This window comes from Oryctolagus cuniculus, chromosome 10 (assembly GCF_051225735.1).
Source record: "Oryctolagus cuniculus isolate XC-2025 breed Fujian yellow rabbit chromosome 10, ASM5122573v1, whole genome shotgun sequence".
In the NCBI taxonomy this organism is placed as follows: Eukaryota; Metazoa; Chordata; class Mammalia; order Lagomorpha; family Leporidae; genus Oryctolagus; species Oryctolagus cuniculus.
Genome location: NC_142876.1, coordinates 26780556 through 26802860, shown reverse-complemented (window position 1 = coordinate 26802860; position 22305 = coordinate 26780556). Strand labels below are relative to the sequence as shown.

General features: G+C 40.6%; 1 long non-coding RNA gene across 12 annotated transcripts in view; it reads left to right on the top strand.

Moving 5' to 3' along the window:
* Window positions 1-22305, top strand: part of LOC149123713 (uncharacterized) — a 593545-nt gene that overhangs the window by 8356 nt on the left and 562884 nt on the right. The window contains exon 2 of one of the 12 annotated variants that reach the window (XR_016214006.1): window positions 9257-9834. The exons of the other annotated variants lie outside the window; for them this stretch is intronic. This is a non-coding gene — a long non-coding RNA (uncharacterized LOC149123713). Of the gene's footprint in view, window positions 1-9256; window positions 9835-22305 lie in introns of those variants that run through there. 12 annotated transcript variants of the gene reach the window in all.

Here is a 22305-nt window from a genome sequence, read left to right as displayed (position 1 = left end):
ACAACTTTGGTGTAGAAGTCTTTGTTTTATCATCTGTTGGATTTTGAAATAATCCCTAGAATTAATGGGAAATTACTACAGTGAAATATATTTGAAATCCAATTGGTCTTCAAATAGTAACAGTAAACCTAAGAGGTTTTTGAGTCCATGCCCTGTTCCTAGATACATATTGGTATTAAAGTGAACCTTCCTAGCAGCATGTATGCTTTGCCTGGCCCTGCCAGATTGCCAGTGGGTAGGAATCAGGCTTGGGAGGGCCAAGACCACAGGCAAGTGAGGGACTTAAGCTGTTAGGATTTGTTGACCAAAGATGTTTGCAGAGATCAAAACTGAAAGGCATGGAATGAAAAAATGTACTCTCTAAAAACAACCTCAGTACCATTTCTCAGGTCTAGACCCTTACTTAAAGAAACTGACTCAGCTGAGAAGAGATTTATAGATATGTAATTGTATCAGATTTCTATGTATGTAATTGTATCAGATTTCTATGTATGTAATTGTATCATAAATAACAGAACACAAAATAAGTGATAATTCACTCAGTTCAAATATAGAGATCAACTTTGTGTTATGCAGTATAGTAGGAGCTAAATATACAAGGTTGAATGGTGTGAATATCTACACTCGTGTACAGGACAGAATATTTAAAGAAGCAAACTATTATGATGGTTGAAGTAGAGGTGCTTGGGTTCAACTTCTGTTTCTAGCACTTGCTAGTTCATGATTCAGAGTAAGTTATTTTCATTTTTATGCCTCAGTTTTCCCCACTATGGTAATACTATTATTTGCTTCATAGATCTGTCATTTAAGACATTTGTATGGTAAGCACTTAGAATAACACCCACTACTTACTATGCACTAAAGGCATCCTGTTAGGATTACCAAATGTCTTTAGAATAGTGATGCCCCAAGTAGGTTTTGTGCTGAGCTATATAAAATAATATATTGGGATATATGTTGAAGGAAAATATTAAACTTAGATTCTAACTTCTGAATAAAACAAGCTTCATGAACATTAGCATGTAAGTTGAAATGATTGTCCTTATTCAATAGTATGCCAGAAAACAGTGTCACGAGAGAAGACAGCCCAGAGGACTGAAAGTGTGTCCCTATTTGTGTTTCTTGTGCACAGAAATACATTGCATTTGACCTATACTTGGATAAGTGTACTGAGGTTTAGTTTTCAAAATTTATTTTATAAATTTTTACTTTGATGTTTCAAACTGAAAACAAAGGGCAAGAATTTGCTCTATATACTTTACTAATTATATACATTTTCTCCTAACTTACTTTATCACTTTCACTATATGTATACCTGCATATTTTTCGGAATCATCTGAAATATCTCACTATGCCCTGTTATCCCCTTAATATGTCACCATGTGTTATGGAAAAACAAGGCCATTCTCTTACTTTACCACATCACAATGATGGAAACAGGAAAATTAAAGCTTGATATTACCAATGTTCCCCATTCCAGAATGCAGTCCAGGCTCACTAACTGCATAGAGTTTTTAGGCCTCTTTGGTTTCCTGTAATCTGAAACATTTTGTTGGCTTTGCTCAGTTTCTCTTGAAATTTCTGGTTTTGATGTTATTTTGAGAAGTCACCTACATTTTGGGCTTATCTATTTCCTCATGTTAAATTCAGATTTGCATGTTGGGTGTGGATACAACAGAAATCATAAATGAGTGTCTCCTGTACCGTGGCTAAAGACACTTTGTGTTGGTTTGTCCTCTGGTGATGTTAAATTTGATCACGTTGTTAAGGATATGTATATCCAGTTTCTCCACTTTAACTTTCCCCTTTCTGATTAAATAAATTTGAGGAAACTCACCTAATGAATTTCAGAAAAAGTTGCCTGCCAATGGGAAAATACAGATCCTGTTTGTTATGAAAAGAATAGATGATTTAATCCAAAGAAGATAAACTAAAGTCACTTCTTTATCACTGATTGGGTGGCACATTTGAAAACATTTCTGATGGTCTGAAGAGACAAATATTAAAATGTAGAGTATGATAGGTTTACTATATAGTTGAAGGAAAGTACTTGTTAAAATTGTCAGTGTTTATGGTATTTGCTAGATAAGGCTTAAGTACTGAAATAAGGCTAATTTGTGATTCAATAAAGGGAAGATATACCAGGAACACCCTGTCATTAGTAAATGACTTAGAGTGAATAAAATTTTATCAGAAAACCATGCTACCTGATGGAACAACAGCTTTGATTGCAGTAAAAATATGATTTTAAGTTCTAAATAAGGTTTACAGGGGAGCCCATGTGTGAAATTATTAATTATACAATTTATAGGTAACATTTCAATGAACAAGTTGAAGCTCTTGGTGCACAAGCTGCAAGATGCCATCAATATAATAAATTTTACAAATTTATTCCTTTAAATATACTTGTTTATAATATGTAATGAGATGTGTGGTTACCATGAAAATAATTTGTATCACACAGTGATTCCTGGGTTACCATATGGCAAAATACTTTGACTTATCCAACTTAAATAATGTATGTGTTATTTAAAAGATGTGTGTTCTATATAGGCTGATATTTTGTGTGGCAACAAATGGCTGTTTCATTTGTGTTGATGAATAAAAATTAAATACAAAATACTTTTTCAAGTGAGATGAATTTTCCCCCTAAAATAATAAAATAATATCCAAACAAAACAAAACCCCACACCTGAGGCATGGAAAACAAACCAAAAAAAAAAAAAAATCAATACAGCCAACACCAACCCATGAAGTAGAGTTAAAAATGTGAATAAATTTATCATAATTAAATTTGTCATAATCATTAACAAATAGAAAATTTTCTAATGCATGATCTAGTTGAGTGTTCTAGGGTATCTTGAGCACAATTGTCTGAATATAAAAAATGTAGACAGTACAACAAGGCTTCCATTTAGCTGAGTATCAGAGCAACTGCTGAACATCAGAAGTAGAAATTGGGGTGGGCATTTGGCCTAGTGGTTAAGACTCCAGTGACCCATTTCAGAGTATGTGGGTTCAGTCTCAGGTCTTCAGCTCCTGATTCCAGCTTTCGGCTAATGCAGACCCTGGGAGACAGTAAAAATGGCTGAAGTAATTGGTTCTCTGATGGCTGGGTTTCCAGCTATTGACTTTGGCCTGGATCAGCCCCAGTCTTTTCAGGCATTTGAGGGGAGCAGCAGATTACAGCTTTCTCTGTCTTCTCTCTCTTTCTCTCTCGCTCTCGCTCTCACTCTGTGTGTGTGTGTGTGTCTTTAAAGAGAGACCCAAAAAGGATCAATAATACAAAGAAATCAATTTTAAAAAGAATAGGAATTTGTTAATGGAATAATTGGTGGATTGTACATGGGTTGGGGTGCAGAATAAAATGATTTACTGAATGTAGCCAAAGGTGAGTTTTTTTTTTTTCCATCTGTGCTCAAAGATGAATCAAGGATTGAACCCATTTACTCTGACGTGAGTCACCAGCATCTTAACCTCTAGGCCGGATACCCACTTTAATTTTGTTCTTTTTGAGTCATCATCCTCAAGTATGCAACCATTGAATTGCTGAAGAAATAAACTGAACTTGGGTCCAGATCTCTAAGTCACTGTGTTATAGAGTATTTTTTGGAAAATAGAATGTCATAAACCTTCAATCACAGTGATTTCTCTTTGGAGCAAAATGGTTAATGATAATAACTTTCAAATCTTACATGAGTACTCACCATTTCAATTGATTTTCTTGAGTGTTTTCTAAGAATATTAATAGAGGTGTGTTTATAACTTAGGGTAGGATTGTGTAAACCATTTTTTTTTATTTGCATGATTTAATGTTCCAAATGGAACCAGGTTTCTAGATCAGGTAGTCGGCTTAAGTGTGGTAGTTGAGGTCATCTTACAGATGGATGTTAAAGTACAAAAGCATGTGAGATTTGGGAGGTAGCCTCTTACCATTAAGGTAAAAATGGCTGCATATAAATCAGATTCCCTAGAATGAAGTGAGGAATCAGTCCACAAACTCCTCATGCTTGGTTTCGTCTTTTGACATTGGACCATGGAAAGTCTTAGCCTTAAGGAGCTAAAGTCTCAACAATTATTTACCTTCTGTAGGCTCCTATTTACTGGTGGAGGTTGGGATGAATGAAGGGCATCCAGGATACTTGTTCTCATGTGACTTGATATGTAAGGAGATAAGATAAACAAGAAAAACAAGTGACAACTGTGTATAGTTTATGCCAAAGACCTTAATGGGTAGCGCAGATGGTGGCAGATGAGTTCAGAGAGAAAGCAGATTTTTTACCAACTAGAAAGCTTGTGTATTTTCCAACCTTATTTCCTGCCATTCTCATCATGGTTTCAGGTTTTTACTGTCCAAAGCTTTTTTGAACCCTATTATCCTATCTTGGAATGCTCTTGGGACATATGGCATTTTTCATTGTTAAGTCTTAGCTCAAATGGCTCCTTTTCAGAGATGTGTCTACTACTGCAAGGAGCAATCATTCTGCTCAAATCTGTTTTCTATTCCTTCTCTCCATGACAATTTTTGTAATTTGTTATTGCATATTGTTTTCTTGGTTATTTACTCTCCTTCTCCTACCTTTAACTGGAACATGAAGTTATAGTAAAAAAAAAATGCACTATTTTATACTTAGGTATAACTAGTATACCCAGGAAGTATAACATGGCATAGAAGCAGCAAATATTTATACAACAAAAAATGGAAGTAAGAATGAGAATTACACTTGGGAGTATGGGTGGCAACTGGATAAATGATAAACAGAGACATCTGAGGTTGGAGAAGCGAAGGTTTCAAAAAAAATATGGAGCTGGAGTGGTGTAAGATATGTTTGAGAATCAGGTAAGAATGATTTAGACTGGGAGGAAAACCTGATAAATTTAAAAGCTCTGTAGGACATGAAATAGGAAGTTCCAGCTGGACTGTGGGAGGTTTTGAATGCCAGCCTAAACAAAGCAGTGGGCTGCTTGGACTTTATCCTGCATGTGGTCAACAGGGAGTCACTAAACTTTGGTGGAAACTAAATTAGAAAGCTTAACCTGATGTGTCCCTTGGCACTGAGTAACTGAACACATTACAGAAATCCTAACCAACAGGGAGTTATAGAGATTTTTGTCCAGCCAGTGCTGGAAAGAGCATTGGCCAAATTCATGTGGAAGTGGGGAAGAGATCTGCCTACTTTTAGGTAGGTCTCTATTTTCAGTGAATGTTCAAGTCGTTCTGGAGAGAGAGGTGGTGGGTGGTGTACTTTGAAATCCAGGTTGCAGGTCCCTATTTCTTTTTCTCTAAATGTAGCCTGCTTTAAAAGGCATTGCAAGGACTCTAGATCATCATCTCTCTAAAAATTTGAATTTTGTGACTTATTTGGGATGGCAGACAAGAATAACTTTCTCATTTTCAACTTCTAAGACTATAGAAAGGACAGACTAATATACCCCCTTGTGAGGAAGAGAGACAAGATCATCAGAAATTCAGTAGTACGTTCTCATACAACAATCTTTATCACCAGTATTCACTGCCATCTCTTCCGCAAAGATAGAATAATAGGCTCTATAGGAATGTCCCATTTCATTCTTATCTAAGGAATCTACAGCAGAATTAGTAATTATGATAGTGCTATCAGTACTGGTGAATCTTTCAAAGAGAGGTCTATCATTTGTGTATTTTTGAATGTCGGTCTATCACAAGCCAGAAATGTTTCCCTAGGACAAGATTATTATTTTTATTTTTTTTTTTGGACAGGCAGTTAGAGAGATAGGCCTTCCTTCCGTTGGTTCATCCCCCAAATGGCCACCACAGCCAGTGCACTGGGCCGATCCAAAACCAGGACCCAGGCGCTTCCTCCTGGTCTCCCATGCAGGTGCAGGGCCCAAGGACCTGGGCCATCCTCCACTGCCCTCCTGGGCCACAGCAGAGAGCTGGACTGGAAAAGGAGCAACCAGGACAGACTGGTGCCCCAACCGGGACTAGAACCCATGGTGCCAGCGCTGCAGGTGGAGAATTAGCCAAGTGAGCCATGGCGCCGGCCTCCCTAGGACAAGATTACCTGTGGGTTTATATGCAATTTTTAAAAATTTATTTATTTTTTTGCCAGGCAGTGCTAGACAGTGAGTGAGTGAGAGAGACAGAGAGAGAGAAAGAGAAAGGTCTTCCTTCTGTTGGTTCACTCCCCTAATGGCCGCTACTGCCGGCGCTGTGCCTATCCAAAGCCAGGAGCCGGGTACTTCCTCCAGGTCTCCCATGTGGGTGCAGGACCCAAGCACTTGGGCCATCCTCCTCTGCCCTCCTGGGCCACAGTAGAGAGCTGGACTGGAAGAGGAGCAACCGGGACAGAATCCGGCACCGCAGCTGGGACTAGAACCTGGGTGCCGTCACCACAGGCAGAAGATTAGCCAAGTGAGCCACGGTGCTGGCCTTATATGCAGTTTTAAGCTAGATTTCCGTACTTTTCTGTACCTTCCTAGTCCCCAACTTAGTATTTTCTAAATTACTTGTTATAAAAATGGACGACTATCATCTCTGTAAATTGTTTTATAACTTGTGTCTTTAAGATCTTAATGTCATGTAGTCTGTTTTGGTTCTCTATAGTCTGCTCTTGGGTTAGTCCTTGAGTGAAGTGGGGTGTGACCCTGAAAGTGTGACCCATTTGGACACTGTGGGCCTTGGGTTCCTCTCCTGTCAAGTGGAGGAACTGGAATGGATGACTCCTAGGATACCTTCCTCTCATGAGGTTCCACAGTTTGGGGGACCAAAACCTCCTACATTCTTTTAACAGTGCTTCGAAAAGAGGATTCTCTGTGGTGGTGGAAGTGAAATCTAATGACCTCTAAGGTCCTTTCAATTTCCAAATTCTGACTAAATGGGTTCTGCAGATTCTCACGGATAATAGCTACTTAAAGACATTGACATCATCCACTTATCCATGCTAGTAAAACTATTCATTTTAAAGCTTATAAATATTTCAGAAAACACACCAGAATTCCATCTCTCCATCCCTGCTTAGATCATCCTTAGGTAATGGTCTCCATAAGGTCCCCATGACCTCTGTGCAAAGCAAGTTATCCAGGGGTGGTGAATTCTGTCCTAGAAACTCAAGGTTACCCAATTGGCATTTAGATCTTTCATGGCCTTGTGTCCCCGAACAAATTGACATAACCTCTTGAACATTTTACCAAGTAGAACATAGAACATGAAATGTTACCTGTTGAGTGAAACGAAGATACACTTGGACCAGAAGCAGTGAGAAAACTCTGGACTGTGGTACTTTCTTCTTTGGAATGATACCTAGAGGACCAGGCTTGCTCCCTAAGTTGTGTGCAAGTTGTAAAAGTTGCAGTCATGTCATAGGCACCACAAAAGTACTGACCATCACAAGACTGGCATGTGGGCACCAGTCGTAACATTTGTGGTTATGTTGTTTGTACTTGGATGTTCTATGTTCTACCTTAGTTTCCACCAAATTCTGACCACCTTCACTAGAAGGTATGTGAGTTCCTTGGGTAAATTTACTTTCGTATCACTATTTCATTGCTTACCTCAGTACCAGCACATAGGATCATCTCAATAAATAGATTATTATTAATTTTAATGATAAATGTGTAAGCAAATAAAATATGATAAACTATTTAGTAGGCACTTGCTCTATGCAGGTTATAGGGCTAAGTAGGGCTAAGTTTATAGAAAATATGCATTTGGCCTTCTAATTCCTTTTTTCCATGAACTTTTTGAAGTCCCTTCTATATCAAGAACTAGAGCAGTCTAGTCAGCAAGATGGCAATCATATAAACAAATACAAAGGTGTACTTGCTGTGATGCAGAAGTTAAAGATTTTGTAAGGGGGGTGGCCGGAGCAGTGGCTCACTAGGTTAATCCTCCGCCTGCGGTGCTGGCATCCCATATGGGTGCCAGGTTCTAGTCTTGGTTGCTCCTCTTCCAGGCTAGCTCTCTGCTGTGGCCCAGGAAGGCAGTAGAGGATGGCCCAAGTGCTTGGGCGCCTGCACCCATGTCGGAGACCAGGAAGAAGTACCTGGCTCCTGGCTTTGGATTGGCATAGCTCCAGCCGTGGCGGCCAATTAGGGGGTGAACCAACAAAAGGAAGCCCTTTCTCTCTCTCTCTCACTCTCTCTCTCTCTCTGTCTCTCTCACTGTCTCACTCTGTCAAATAAATAAAAAAAAGAGTTTGTAAGGTGATGAACCTCTGAAGGATGAGTAGGAGTTAGTGAGGTGAAGAGCAACAGATATGGGCAAGTTTCAATGTCCTGCGACAGGGAGCAGGATTCATTTAAGCCTTTGTATAGTGAAGCAGGGGAATCTTCTTGGCCCCTGGGGAGGCTGGAGGTATCAGCAGTAGCCAGACTATGAGGTTTCTATAAGCCCGATAAAGAGGGGTGATATTAATCTAAAGGACAATGAAAAATATTTAATATTTGAGGGATTTTAAGTAGGGCAATGACAATCAGATTTGAATTTTGGAAACAAAACCCTGGATCCAGGCAGTAAACTAGTTTAGGAAGCACCAGAGTACATGTGGGAGTAATTAGAAGGTCATTTACTCCTCTGGGTGGTGATACAGTTAAGGAGCTGATGCTTTTGTTGGTGGTAATGGTAGCTACTCAGAAGAAGATACTGTCTAGTGGCCACTTCATCAGTGTGGTGATAGATTTGAGGGTGAGGGTTTCATCATTAGGCTTCTGGTTTGCCTAAACAGTAGATGATGAGATACAGAACACTGTCAGAGGACTTCGTTCGTGTGTGTGTGTGTGTGTGTCTTAAGTGATAATGCTGTCTAAAGAGGAAGAATTTCATTAGTTAACCTATGTGCTCATATATTTATACAATGCATGTATATATTTACATATAAATATAATGTCTCCTTAATTATCTTAAGAGCTCTTTGGGTCCAAGAAATGGGGAGCACTTTTACTTCTGCCTGTGACCCCAGAGCTTAGTTCATAGGTTGGTTTGTTCAACAGTGTGACTTTCCTTAAATTAAAAAGCAAACAAAACCTTAAAATTTAAACACAGCAATATAAAACACTTCAAAGACATAGTAAAAGAGTCAAGGAAATATACACAGAGACAACATTAGTATCATTTTTGATCATTTAAACTGCCAAAGCTTAATCCAAGCTTGACATTATTTTTCAACTCCATAATAAAGTCTTTTAAAATACTATCTGGAATCCCTATTCAGGAGTCAGAACTAATTGCCAGGGTTGGAGTTTGTTCTGAATGATCTTCTTCCACACCCATTGTCAGCTTGTGACCTTCAGATGCTCTGAAGATGGCTTAAGACTGCATTTTGTTGGTTTTGCAACTTGTCTGCGTTCTCCTGTCTGGAAATTGTTCAGAAGCCCTTGACCACTACCGATCCTATTTGCTTCTCCTGTCCTTCTCCACCAGCTAGGAATGAACGGAAGCCTGCATTCCTTTCTCACTCTCCTCTCTTGAGTTGTCCTTTCCATTCTTCCATGAGGAAGAAAGGAAGAAATGGTGACCAGCAGATAAAGAACAAACCGCTGTTACATAGCAGGTGAATCTGTTGACTGCAGCGCCGGCATCCCATATGGGTGCCGCTTTGAATCTCGGCTACTCCGCTTCCGATCCAGTTCTCTGCTATGGCCTGGGAAAGCAGTAGAAGATGGCCCGGGTCCTTGGACCCCTGCACCCACATGGGAGACCCAGAAGAGGCTCCTGGCTCCAGATCGGCGCAGCTCTGGCCATTGTGGCCAATTCGTGGAGTGAACCAGCAGATGGACCTCTATCTCTCTCTGCCTCTCCTTCTAACTCTGACTTTGAAATAAATAAATAAATAAATCTGAAAAAAAAAAAAACCCTGACATTTTCTGGATAGATATTCTATGTTGGTCAGCTTTTTATCCTTTTATGAAGATACTATTTTGATTCCTCCCATCAGAAATTGCTTTAGGTCCCCCCTTTCTCTCTCTTCTATTCCTAACATGTGCAGATTGTCATAAGGTATTACATATACAGGATCAGTATCCCATTGTAATCTTTATCATTCATTTACTAATGCATCATGGCCACAGGGACAGTCACATGCAGTCCTTCCTCTTGTACATGTGTTCATTAAAAGGACCTGTCAATACTGATGGAGAGAGAGGTTCTTTGAGAAGAAAGGAACTGATTTTGAAAATCATTGAGGGTAATCAGGGGGACAGTGCTGTTGTTAGAAATGGCTTTTTATGCCTAAGGAGATGAGAACATCTTCCCGAGAGCTGTCAGATGATGGATAATTTGAAAACCCTTGAAATTATTTATTGGAAACAGCCACTAAAAACTCAGCCACAGTTTGCAGCTTGACAAGACAGGGTTGTTTCATATTTTAAACATTCAAAGGAAACCGCAGGAAAGCTGTCATTAAGAGATCAGTGAATCAAGCCAATGAGTGAGATAATTGTTCACTAAAGAAGAGGCAGTTGAATTTTTAATGTTTCCTCAGTGTTAGAGGTATGAGGAGGGGATGGATTGTTGCTTCCTTCCTGAGTGAGCTGACTGGTGAAAGCAGAACTTGGGTGATACGAAGCAGAAGAAAAATATCTTTGGGAAAATGGAAAGATTAAAACAATTCTGGATCATTTTTCTCACAATGGTGCCAGATACAGCTGTGATAATCTGTTGGTGTTTATTTCCTGTTCCAATCAAAATGAAGAGTTGTAGGGGACAGATTCCATGTAAGTTGCTGCCTCACAGAGGTAACCAGTGTTGAGCGCCACTAATTGAAGGAGCTGTGGTTGTCTGAGTGGAACCTGAGGCAACTCAGGATGGTGAAATTATAAAACAAAGCAGCAGTGGCAGAAAGCACTACAGAGAAATAATAACAGGAGGAGACATAGAGGCTCTTGCCTTGCTGTAGAAAAATCTGTCCTGGTGTTTGCTGTGAGGCTTCCATGGCAATGAAGTAGTGTTGGGATGTGTTTCCCCATCTGAGTTCGGAACGAATGGAAAAAGAATTCAGGATCAGATGAGGATATTTATAAGTTTTAGCTTTAATTCAGGTAAGTCTCGGGAGAATGTGCCTCACTCAGATGACACAGGCTTTGCTTAGCTTATGTCCTTGGACTTCACTGCTTTCAGGAGGAATCCTGAAAGGTGTAGCCTTTCATGCTGAGCTTATAACAGGTCAGAGTAGACCAGGGTATCCAAAGGAAGGCAGCGTTCCAAAAGAGATGGGGGAGGGTCAGCTGAACTCTGCCCATCTGTAAAACACCCAGCTCGGTTAGTATGGAGGAAGGGTCATGGAGGCCAGGAACGTTCCTCCAAAAGAGGTCACTCTATACAGAAATATGTGGAGGGTGCTAGGAAGGATAGTGATTGCCCCAAATGTGGCTCAGGCAATAAGTCATGCTACATAGTGCATCATTGGTGAAACTGTGTGCTTTCCACACTGCATCTTTGACCTGGTGCTCAGAAAATCATCCTGATTGATTTCACATGTATTTGTTAGAGAACTCCTTGAAGATAAAAACTGTTCTCTTTCAAGTTTGGTGTACAGCAAAGCACATCACAGCTTGGGGTGTTTGGTGTCTCAGTAGATACTAGTTCTGTGTTGGACAGGGGTTCCGAGGCTGTGGACGGGAAGCTTTGTCTCGATAGTTTCACTGGCATTTAGAATTTGGACATCACTGCTTAGTAAGCAAAGGGACTGAGGAAGTCCTCATTGTTGCTTGAAATGACCAATTTACCTTAGAGTCCCAGGGGTGACTGCTAGAAGAGATGGGGTTTGCAGGTTCATTTTGAGGTTATAGACAGCATTAATGGCAGATGCTAAGGCCCAAAATCCAGTTTGATATGTGTCTTAAAAGAAATGTCTATGTGTAACCTATTGTTGAAGAAGATTAAGGCTTGAGATGCAGCATACTTGGTTGCTGACTGAGCCTAGTGATAGAGAATCAGAGGCCCTGATGAATCAGAAGCAACTTATGCCTGCGTGGCAGTAAGTGAGGCAAACGTCGGTGATTGCTGGGAGAAGGTGAGTGGCATGATGAGAGGCAGCAGAGCTGTGCACTGCTCCCTTCCTCACCTGGAGACAGCACAGGGCACTAGTTGGGAACACAGCGTTTGAGGCCAGGCTTCCCCGTGGATCATTCGCACCTCTTTCACTGGCTCTCTATGGCCTGCCCATAGAGTGATCTCTGTAGTTTCTGCATGTGTGAAAGCTGACAGTAAGATCTATTTCATGGGATGCAGCAGGAGAATTAGATGCATGTAGACATGGAGGGACTTCAAAAAGTTTGTGTAAAACAGAATTAAAAGATACGTTTCTTTTTGGTGCAAAGTATTTAAGTTTCTTTTGTGTGGTAGGAAGGAATAGACTGAAAGATCTTCCAGCACTGGTTCACTGCCTAAATGGCTTCATGGCCATGGCTGGACCAAGTGAAAGCCGGAGCCTGGAAATTTGTCCAAGTCTCCTGTGTTAGTTGCAGGTGTCCATGTGTTTGGGCCACACTCCACTGCTTTCCCAGGTACATTAGCATGGAGCTGGAACAGAAGTGCAGCAGCTGGAACTCAAATTGACCCTATGTATGGGATGCTTGTGTTGCAGATGGTGGCTTAACCTGCTGTGCCTCTAATGTGTGTTCAGTTACAGAAGAAGAGGAGAAGCTCCATTTGTGTGTTAAAGTCAACCTGTAGCTGCTGCTTGTCATTATTGCCACTAAAAGAACTGGATGTCATGGTCTAATCCTTACTGACATTGTGGACTAAAGGAAAGGAAGAGAAACCAAGCAAAGGAATGTGTTTCAGTCTTTGCTAGTTTCCCCAGAGTGTTGGCAGGTTCAGGGATAGCATGAATCAGGTGTGGGTCAGATATTGGGGGGATACAGAGGAGATCTGGGTCCAGAGTCCATGGCTGGTGTCGATGGCCCCAAGTGTCTTCTAGGTGTGAGTAGGGTGAGGTATCAGATTCTTGCATGATGAAGAAGACAGAGTGTTTGAGTTGTCTGGGAGCATGAGAAAACTTCCTAATTAAGGTTTCCCACAGAGCTTGCTGTCCATGTTTCATTTTGTTTTGCAAAGTTTCCTAAGATAATTGAGTGGCCAATCACAAGTGACCTCATATGAGTAGCCTCAGAAGGATTATACTAGTGGTTCTTTTCTTCATAAGAAATCTTGATTTTTTTTAAAAAATATAATGTATGATAAAAAAAACTGTACAGAGCTTATAAGTGCAGTGTAATGAATGCTTACAAAATGTACCATTCATGAAATTGCAAGGATTAGGAAAAATGGCATGACCAGTACCCTGGGGTGCTCACTCACGGTTTCTCCCACTCATGACCATTCCCAACAAAGGTAACTGATGCTGAACTTTTCATAGATTAGTCCCACCTGTTTTTTTCACTTATTTATAAATTGAATCATGTAGCTTGTTCATTCTATTTTCTGACGTTTTTGGTTTACAATCATAGGCATCTGTGTTATCCCATATAGTGGGAGTTTGATTATTTCATTACCACCCCTTATTCCATTGCAGAAAATCCTCATAATTTGGCAGTCCTTATGCTAATCCCAATACAGGGCTACTATGAAAAATGTCATTATGATCATCTTTGTGTGGGCATTTTGCTCACGTATTTGTATTCTTGTTTGGTGCATGTTACATATGCAGTTATGAATCAGAGGTTAAGTGTAAGTTCAGTTTCAGTAGAACCTGCCAGTTTTCAAAATTGATATAAAAATATACTTCTCAAATGCTCTCTGTATGTCCTAGTTGCTCCACCTTTTGGGTTTCTCTTTCCTAGCCATTCTAATAATAAGTTAAGCTACCAATGGAATGCCCTCACTGGAGCAGCCAATCCTGGCTACTCTGCTTCCTATGTAACTCCCTGCTAATGCACCTGGTAAGCATCAGGTGATTGCTAAATTATTTGAATTTCTGTCATCCATGTGGGAGACCCAGATGGAGTTCTTGACTTCTGGTTCTAACCTGATCCAGCCATGACTGTATTAGGGGAGTGAACCAGTAGATGAAAGATCTCTCTCCTCTCTCTCCTCTCAAATAAACAATTGTTATATATGCTTGTACCAGAGGTTGTTACCAAGTCCTTGTTTCTAGAATATTGCCTATTGTAAATGTCATAGTTACAAATCCTTTTCAGAGGATAACTTTTGATATATGGGTCAAATATTTAAATTGAAATTACCTGAGCAGAACTAATGACATATTTGTACCTAGCAGAGCTCTTAATCCCAATTAGTTTCCTAGTATTTCCTAGTACACAGTTGTTTTATAAGTATGAACTAAGGATATCAGTCAGGAGGGTCTGGTTCAGATGACTGCAGGACTTTTTTTTAAAGATTTATTTATTTTATTTGAAAGGCAGAGTTACAGAGAGGCAGAGAGAGAGAGAGAGAGAGAGAGAGAGGGAGAGGGAGAGAGAGAGGGGTCTTCCATCCGCTGGTTCACTCCTCAGATGGCCACAACAGCCAGAGCTGCACCCATCTAAAGCCAGCAGCCAGGACCACCTTCTGGGTCTCCCACATGGGTACAGGGGCCCAAGCACTTGGGCCATCCTCAACTGCTTTTCCAGGCCATAGCAGAGAGCTGGATTGGAAGTGGAGCAGCCGGGACTCAAACTGACACCCATGTGGGATGCTAACACTGCAGGCGGCAGCTTTACCCGCTATGCCATAGTGCCAGCCCCTGACCTGCAGGACTTTTGTAAGAAGAATTGTATACTGGCATTACCCTAAATCTCTGGTTGCTCATTTAAAATACTAATGGTTAAACTCATCATTTGTTGTTGGTGGTGCTGCCACCAGTGCTATTACAGTGATTATTTTATTGCTATTGAATTTAAAGTAATAGCACACCTGTTTTCCCTGGCATATTTGGTTGGGTCTTCAATGAGAAAATTTTGGGTGAAACTCCTGATTAACAAAGATGAGTAGTATCAATGATTGGGAGAGGCTCAAGTGATACAGGGTGAGGAGGGCTTAGGTGTGGTTGCCCTCTTAGGGTAGTGAACTCTAGTTCCTTAAAGCTGAAGGTTGAGAAAGCTCTCATTGTGTGATTTATGGGTCTGTACTAGAAAATCATCCTGAAAGGGAGAAGTGTAAGTTCTATATATCCTTCAACCAAACAGTAGCCAATGGGGAGGGAGGAAGTTTCATGCTATTTTGATCTTTGCTTATGAAATGTCTAACAAGGCATTGTGTATTGGGAAAGTACTTCACCTTTGAAAGGAGGTATTGTTGTAGGAGTGTCCTGTTCACATTGGAATTGGCCATTCCAATCTCCTAATTCTCTGCCATCCCAACTTCCTCAGGGCACTGAGATGAGAAATCATGATTCAGATTGACTATGGGAGAAACAAAATGGCCAATGTGTGGAGATGGTGCCTCATTTTAGATTTGTACATCCCTAACCAAAAGGTGCAGTTCACACATAATTCCCATCTCTCTCTGGGTGGCCCAGTCTCAGATTGTGAAAGCAGTCGCTCCAGGATGAAGAATTCTTCCTTTGTATTTTGTTGATATTCAATGGCCATTTGCTTCTTAAACAATATAATCTCATCCAAAGAGAGGAATAGCCTATGCTCTTAACTCTCGGAGTAATCTCTATGGCCTTGGAAGGTTGGCTGGAGAACCTTCAGTCATGGTAGGTATAGATTACCATGGTAGGTAATCTAACACTGTGATTTAGGTGTGAGGGAGTCGTATCATGCAGAATCATGAGATCATACAAATGATCAGTTAACTATGGCAACATGAAGGGACCCCAATAAACTCTGGACACTAATGTTCAGGGACTCTTCTTGATTTGCATGCATATTGTCACATATCATTCTTGGGAAAGATAGGCTATCCATTATTTCATTGGGAGATGCCAGCTATGACTACTGAGCTTGGAATTGTCTTGAACTCTGACCCATTGATTTCTTTTCTTGATTGACATAATCTTTCTTTTCACTGTCATAAACCGTCACTGAGGGGCTGGTGTTGTATAGTGGAGTAAGCCACAGTTCATGATGTTGGCATCTCATATAAAAGAGCCAGTTTGATCCTGGCTTTTCTGCTTATGATCCAGTTTCCTTCTAATGAACCTGGGAAAGTGGTAGAGAGTTGCTCAAGTTGTTATGTTCCTGCCAGCTATGTGGGAGACTTAACTAAAATTTTTTGCTTCTGACTTAAGCCTGGTCCAGCCCAGGCTATTGTGGCCATTTACAGAGTGAACCAGATGATGAGAAATCAATTTATTTCTCTCCCCACCTTTAAAAAAAAACCCTGTAACTACAAGTATAGTAATAACTTTCAGTGAATGCTAGGGGTACTTGTAGCAAGTTATTGAATCCCAGTGTGATCCTGGGGATTTCTGAACTTGTACTTGGTGCTAGAAGTGTAGGCAACCTTGAAGAAATCATTTCTTGAACTTTTCACTATAATGTGTCTTTGGTCAAAGAAAGTCTTGATTTAGACGCACATGTGCTTTCTGCTTCATTCTCATGCAGTTTAAAAATTTTCCAATTATGAAGAAGCATAATTCATCTTCATCTCTAACACATCCTAGGCTATGCCTAACGACTGTATTCTATCCAGTTCAGTTTTTAAAAAAATCACTTCTGTTGGAGATTTTTCTACCAAATGGATTATAGAAAAGTCCTTGCCTTCAAGGACATTTGGTTTGTGCTAGGATAGGAGGTAAATGTCACCATGAGTTTAACAAATTCTAGCAGACCTAGGGACTTAAGAGATTACAAAACATTAGAAGGTTACTCCTGAGGACATTGTATTTGAGTCTTGAAAGTGTATGGATGATGAAAAGTTTGCGTGTTAACAAAAAGCTTATATGTATTCATAAAGCCATGAAATATGAAAAACTGAAGAAAAATAAGTAAATTTAGAAGTCATCTAAGCAGTGTGGTTTCTAAAATGTTGTCTGTAGACATGACTTAGTTTTTCCCTGAAGAGTTTGTGGAAGGGTAAAGGTTCCATTGGGAAAAATCCATGCAACCCTTTGAGGGCTTCATTAAGAGCCTTCAATTTCTTTGTAGTCCATCTTAGATATGATAAGACACACATTCAAATACACTGATGAAATCCCTCCATCTTACAGACTTTGTAAGTAACATGGAACCAGTGAAGAGTTCTGAAAGGTGAACAGTAGTTGCAAGACTGTGTCTTAGAAGATCTATCAGCAATGCGTATGATCAGTTGTGGCAGGGCAGCACACTCAGCCGCTGCTGAAGACTGAGTGAGAAAATAGACTTGAGAGTTTCCTTGAAAGTTAGATGGACTTGTTCGATGTAGCAACTAGAGAACAGGAAGTAGGCAAAGATCTTTGAGGTGAGTGGATAGCTCTGTTCCTAGACTGGAGAGGACAGGGGTCTGCTCCTCACGAGAGATGACAGATGTCAAGATGAAGATCAGCAGGAAGAGGGTAGAACTGGGGGGATCAAAGTATAACATGCTTAAGTGTACTCCAGAACTCATTACAAAGACCAGTGTCTTTAAAGAAATGAGAAAAATTCAACCCAGGAGACGGGTGCTTTAAATTACCTTGAAAGAAGTCCTTTAACATTTGAGTTGTATTATACATGAAAGATGTCTTACACAGGCATTTAAAAATATTATGTTTTAATATGAATGTTAGCACTTAGGGAATTCTTCTTACTTAGATTAATCTTTATAAAATATTGTTTTGATAATGACAATTCTGTGACTAAAATCTTAGTGGTTGTTTTCAGAGATGACAAAATTAGGTAAGCTACCTTTCCTGGATCAGATTTTATTTCAATTGCAGTGAGTGTCAATCTCAAAAAAGCAGAACAAAGACTGGTCAAAAGGGTTCCGAATTCCCCTATTTTCTATCAAATGTGACAATATCAAGATGTCACCCACACTGCCTCCAGCTTCCCTCTGAAATTCTAATGCTCAAGTTTGTTGAATGGTTTCTTCACTTCACTCACTCTAATTCCTCTTTCTACTGTACCTTCCCACTATTTCCCATCCGGGAATGCTCATTGGCCTCTTGGAATGAGAGGCTGAGCTCATGGCTGAGATGGTTTTCCCATAGTCACTGTGTGAATACAGCCACCCACACCCAAAAGGGCTATTAGTTTCCCTGAGGCAAAAGAAAAATTTACAGCAACCTGTACCTAAGGTGAAACCCATTAATACTTTCTTTTTTGAGTGAAGAGTTGGAAATCCAAAACACATACATCAAAAAGAGGCCTTTGCCTGTGTCATTTATCTTTCCCCAGTGTGTGAGTGCCAGTAGACAAGTATAAGAAAAGGAATGGCGATGTGGAAGTACCTTGTTTAAATCTAGCTCTTCTAAGTTCTCCATTAACTTCCAGATAAGTTTCAGACTCTTCAGTTTGTTGTAAGAACCAAATAACATACTTGAAAATCTCAGTCATTGGATTTCTCTATCGCCAGTGCCCTCTCACTTCACTTGAAGCTCCAGAATTTTCATGGAGCCAGTTTTCATGGCTCTATAGCAAAGGAGTCTGAAAGGGGAGAAATAACATCAATGTCCAACTTCAGGGTGTCAAAGCAAGATCCTTAAGTGTGCTACAAAGACAACAGACACAAGAGCCAAAGTTTTAAGATTTATAACAGCCAGACTTTTGAACACCAAAAGCTAAGACAACATTTTATCTTTAATACCTGGGGCAAGCCTTTGGCTAGTGGTTAAGACACTGGTTGGGACACCCATATCACAGAGTGGGGGATGTGAGTACAGTTTTGGCTTTGGCTCCAGAAGCCAGTTTCCTGCTAATGCAGACCCTAGGAGGCAGTAGGTGATGGCAGCAGGAGATGAATTCCTGCCACATGAGGGAGACTTGGATTCAGTTCTTCATTCCTAAATCATGGTTCGGGGCTGGCTCAGTGAGGGCATTTGGGCAATGAACGAGTGGATGGTGGATCTCTCTCTTATAGTCTGTGTCTTTCAAGTAAGTAATAAAACAACTGGAAGTTTGAGTTGCCAGTCTGCCTTCAACTGATTCTAAATACCAATGTGAGAACATACATGTGAGGGTTAAGAGGCATTGCAGGGAAAGCCAAGAAGAGCAGTTGTCAGAAGGCCAGGCCTTGTGAAGTCAAGGTGGAGGGTCACGCCGTGCTGGAGTGAGCTCCAGGACTAATGGCAGCAGAAGCTCATACATTGTTCTGTATAGGTCTTCTGTTTCTGTATTTGGAATCGAGACTGCAGGAAACAACTAAAGAGAAAGGATGATGAAGTCCCACTTAGTGATCAATAATCCTCAAAAATCCCAAAGAGGGGTTGGCACTGTGACATAGTGGGGAAAGCAGCTGCCTGCAACCCTGGCATCCCATATGAGTGCCAATTTTTGTCCCAGCTGTTCCACTTCTGATTAAGCTCCTACTAATGGCCTGAGCAAAGCAGCAGAGGCTGACCCAAGTGCTTGGGCCCCTGACACGCATGTGGGAGACTTGGAGGAAACTCCTGGCTCTTAGCTTTGCCTGACCCAGTCCTGGGCCATTATAGACATCTGGGAAGTGAACTAGGGATGGAAGATCTCTCTCTTTATCTGTAACTCCTTCAAGTAAATGATCTTTTTTTAAAATAAAAACTCTCAAAGAGGGGTCAGCATTTGAAATAGTGGTTAAGACACATCCCATATTGTAGTGCCTGGGTTTGAGTCCTTGCTCTGCTTCCAATTCTAGGTTCCTGTTAATGTGCAAACTAGGAGGCAGCAGGTGGTGGCTCAAATATTTGAGTCCCTGCCATCCATGCAGAAGACTTGGGTTGATTTTCGTGCCAGCCTTTGGTGAGGCCCAACCCCAGAAGTTGCTGGCATTTAGGGAATGGATCAATGGTTGGATGATCTGTCTTTCAGGTAAAAAATTTGAAAAAAAATCAAAAAATTTCAAATGAAATTAATTTGAAATAAAATGAAAATAAGTGTATAAAAGCAACTCTCTAGGAGTATCACAGACTGCCTTATTCAATTAGAAAGAAAAGCTACAATGCCCAACATTTTTATTGGGGAGGACCCATGGCCAATGAAAATAAAGCAGAGGTTACCAATCTTCCCTTGGAACTTCTAGTGGTTCTGTAAGTAAGTGGTGATAGATGAAAAGTAAACAGAAGTAGTAAGTTCAAATTCCTGGAAGATCACTTCAAGGAAAGGAGTATTTCCACTTCTTCTTTACTGTATTGCATGTGGAGATAATATTCATAAACATTATGGGCTTTTTTTAAAGTTTATTTGAAAGTCAGAGGGAGAGAGAGAAAGAGCGTGCGCGAGAGAGAGCAAGAGATCACGCCAGTCTGAAGCCAGGAGTCAGGAGCTTCTTCCTGGTCTCCCATGCGGGTGCAGGGTCCCAAGTACTTGGGCCATCTTCTGCTTTCCCAGGCCACAGCAGAGAGCTGGATTGGAAGAGGAGCAGCTGAAACTAGAACTGGCACCATGTGGGATGCCAGTACTGCAGGTGGAGGATTAACCTACTGTACCCTGGTGCTGGCTCTGCAAGAGATCTTTCATTCACTGGTTCACTGTCAGCTGGCTGCAACAGCTGAGACTGGGCCAGTTGGAGCCAGGAGCCAGAAGCTTCATCTGGGTTTCCCACATGGGTGGCAGGTGCCCAAGCACTTGGGCCATACTCTGCTGCTTTTCCTAGATGATTAGCAGGGAGCTAGATTGGAAGTGGAGCAGCTGAGGTGCGAACAAGCATCCATTTGGGATGCTGGTGTGCAGGCTTCAGCTTTACCTGCTATGCCACAACACAGGCTTCAGTATGATGGGATACTGAGAAAGGAATAGCCCTTCCTCTAATGTTGAGTCCTGAACTGCTGGAATTTACACAAGGGGGAGTGGGTGGGGGCGGAGACAAGAGGGAGGAATCTCTGGTCAAGTCACTGTAATTTCAACTGTCAAATTTAAACATTAAAATTATCTTTAAATCTCACATTGGCCACAAGACAGTTCAAATTCAGGTGTCTGGTTTTTCTTTGTACCTTTTCGTACTGTTATAGAATACCATTTTAAAAAGAAATCAAGTATTGCTAAGCTGTGCTGTAAGAGTCTAGGCCAATTCCTGGTATGTGAGATGCACTAAAACATTTGTGGAAGGAATGTATGGAGGAGACCATGGGTTCAGCTGGCAGTTACAGCCCTTCATCCACTGGAAGCTTCATGTAGAGATAAATTTCCCAAAAATGACACTGATGTCCCTACTCATGGACGTCCCAGCACCTCTCCAATGCACTGGGCTACCCATGCTTGTGTTTCTCTCTTTTGCACCTGCAATTTTAGATTCCATAACAAACCACACTAGATAGAGGAGACCAGGTTAGGGGTAAGCCTCCATTGTGCTATCCAGGGGTCCTCTCCAACCAGGTACGTTCTTTAAGCTTGCTTCCTCCTCTGGAGAATGCATGGGGATGGTGACCACACTATTCAGACCACACTCTGAAAAGCAAGGTTCCACATCACGTGACTGCCATCTTTTACAATATTCTGATGGGCCTTCTGTCTCAAGCCGACTGATTTCATTGCATTCCTCTCTCTAGGGACACCAAAATTCTCAGTACACAGGAAAGTATAATTGCATGTCTCAACCTTTCTGTCTTTAAGATTGCTAGTGTATTTTAAAATGAAGAAATACCAAAAAGCTTAAAAAACTGGCAAGTTTAAAATATTAACATTCACATTGAAACTTTTATCACTTATAAATACAGCACAATAAAAATGTTCCACTTACAAGATGTTTAGAAGATTTATATAATTTCATGGCACACTGTGGGTGGTTTGATTGAATGGGAATTTAAAGATGTAAAACAAATACTTTGTTTTTAGATCCTGTAAACATATATCCGTGAGATTAATAATTTCAGTTGGAAATAGCTTTAAATGTCTATGTTGGGATTATTTATGAATCTGAAGCCAGCACCACATGCATTTTTTTTTTCTTCTGAGGATAGGCTCTGCTCATTCAACTTCAGGATTTCATGAGCAAGACTCCTTTCCTTCATCTTCCTCTGCAGCCTTTTACTTCTATCATTTGGAGATGCTTCTGATGACAGATTACAGTGCCAATACTCTTGCTGTTTCTATAGAGGAAAAGATTTCTGGAAGCTTTCATTGTGCCTACTCAGGTCCCATTTTTTGACAACATGGCCTTGGAAGGAGGCTCCTTCTTACCACAAATCTATTAGAGAACACAGAGATAAGTTATCACACACTGTACTGAGAGAGAAGTTTTTGGTATGTCATGGACAAAAATCTCCCCAAAACCAAATAAACATGTATCTTCACACTCTTCCACCTTTGCTGGTATTAAATGCATCTGCATATTTATAGGATGCATACAGC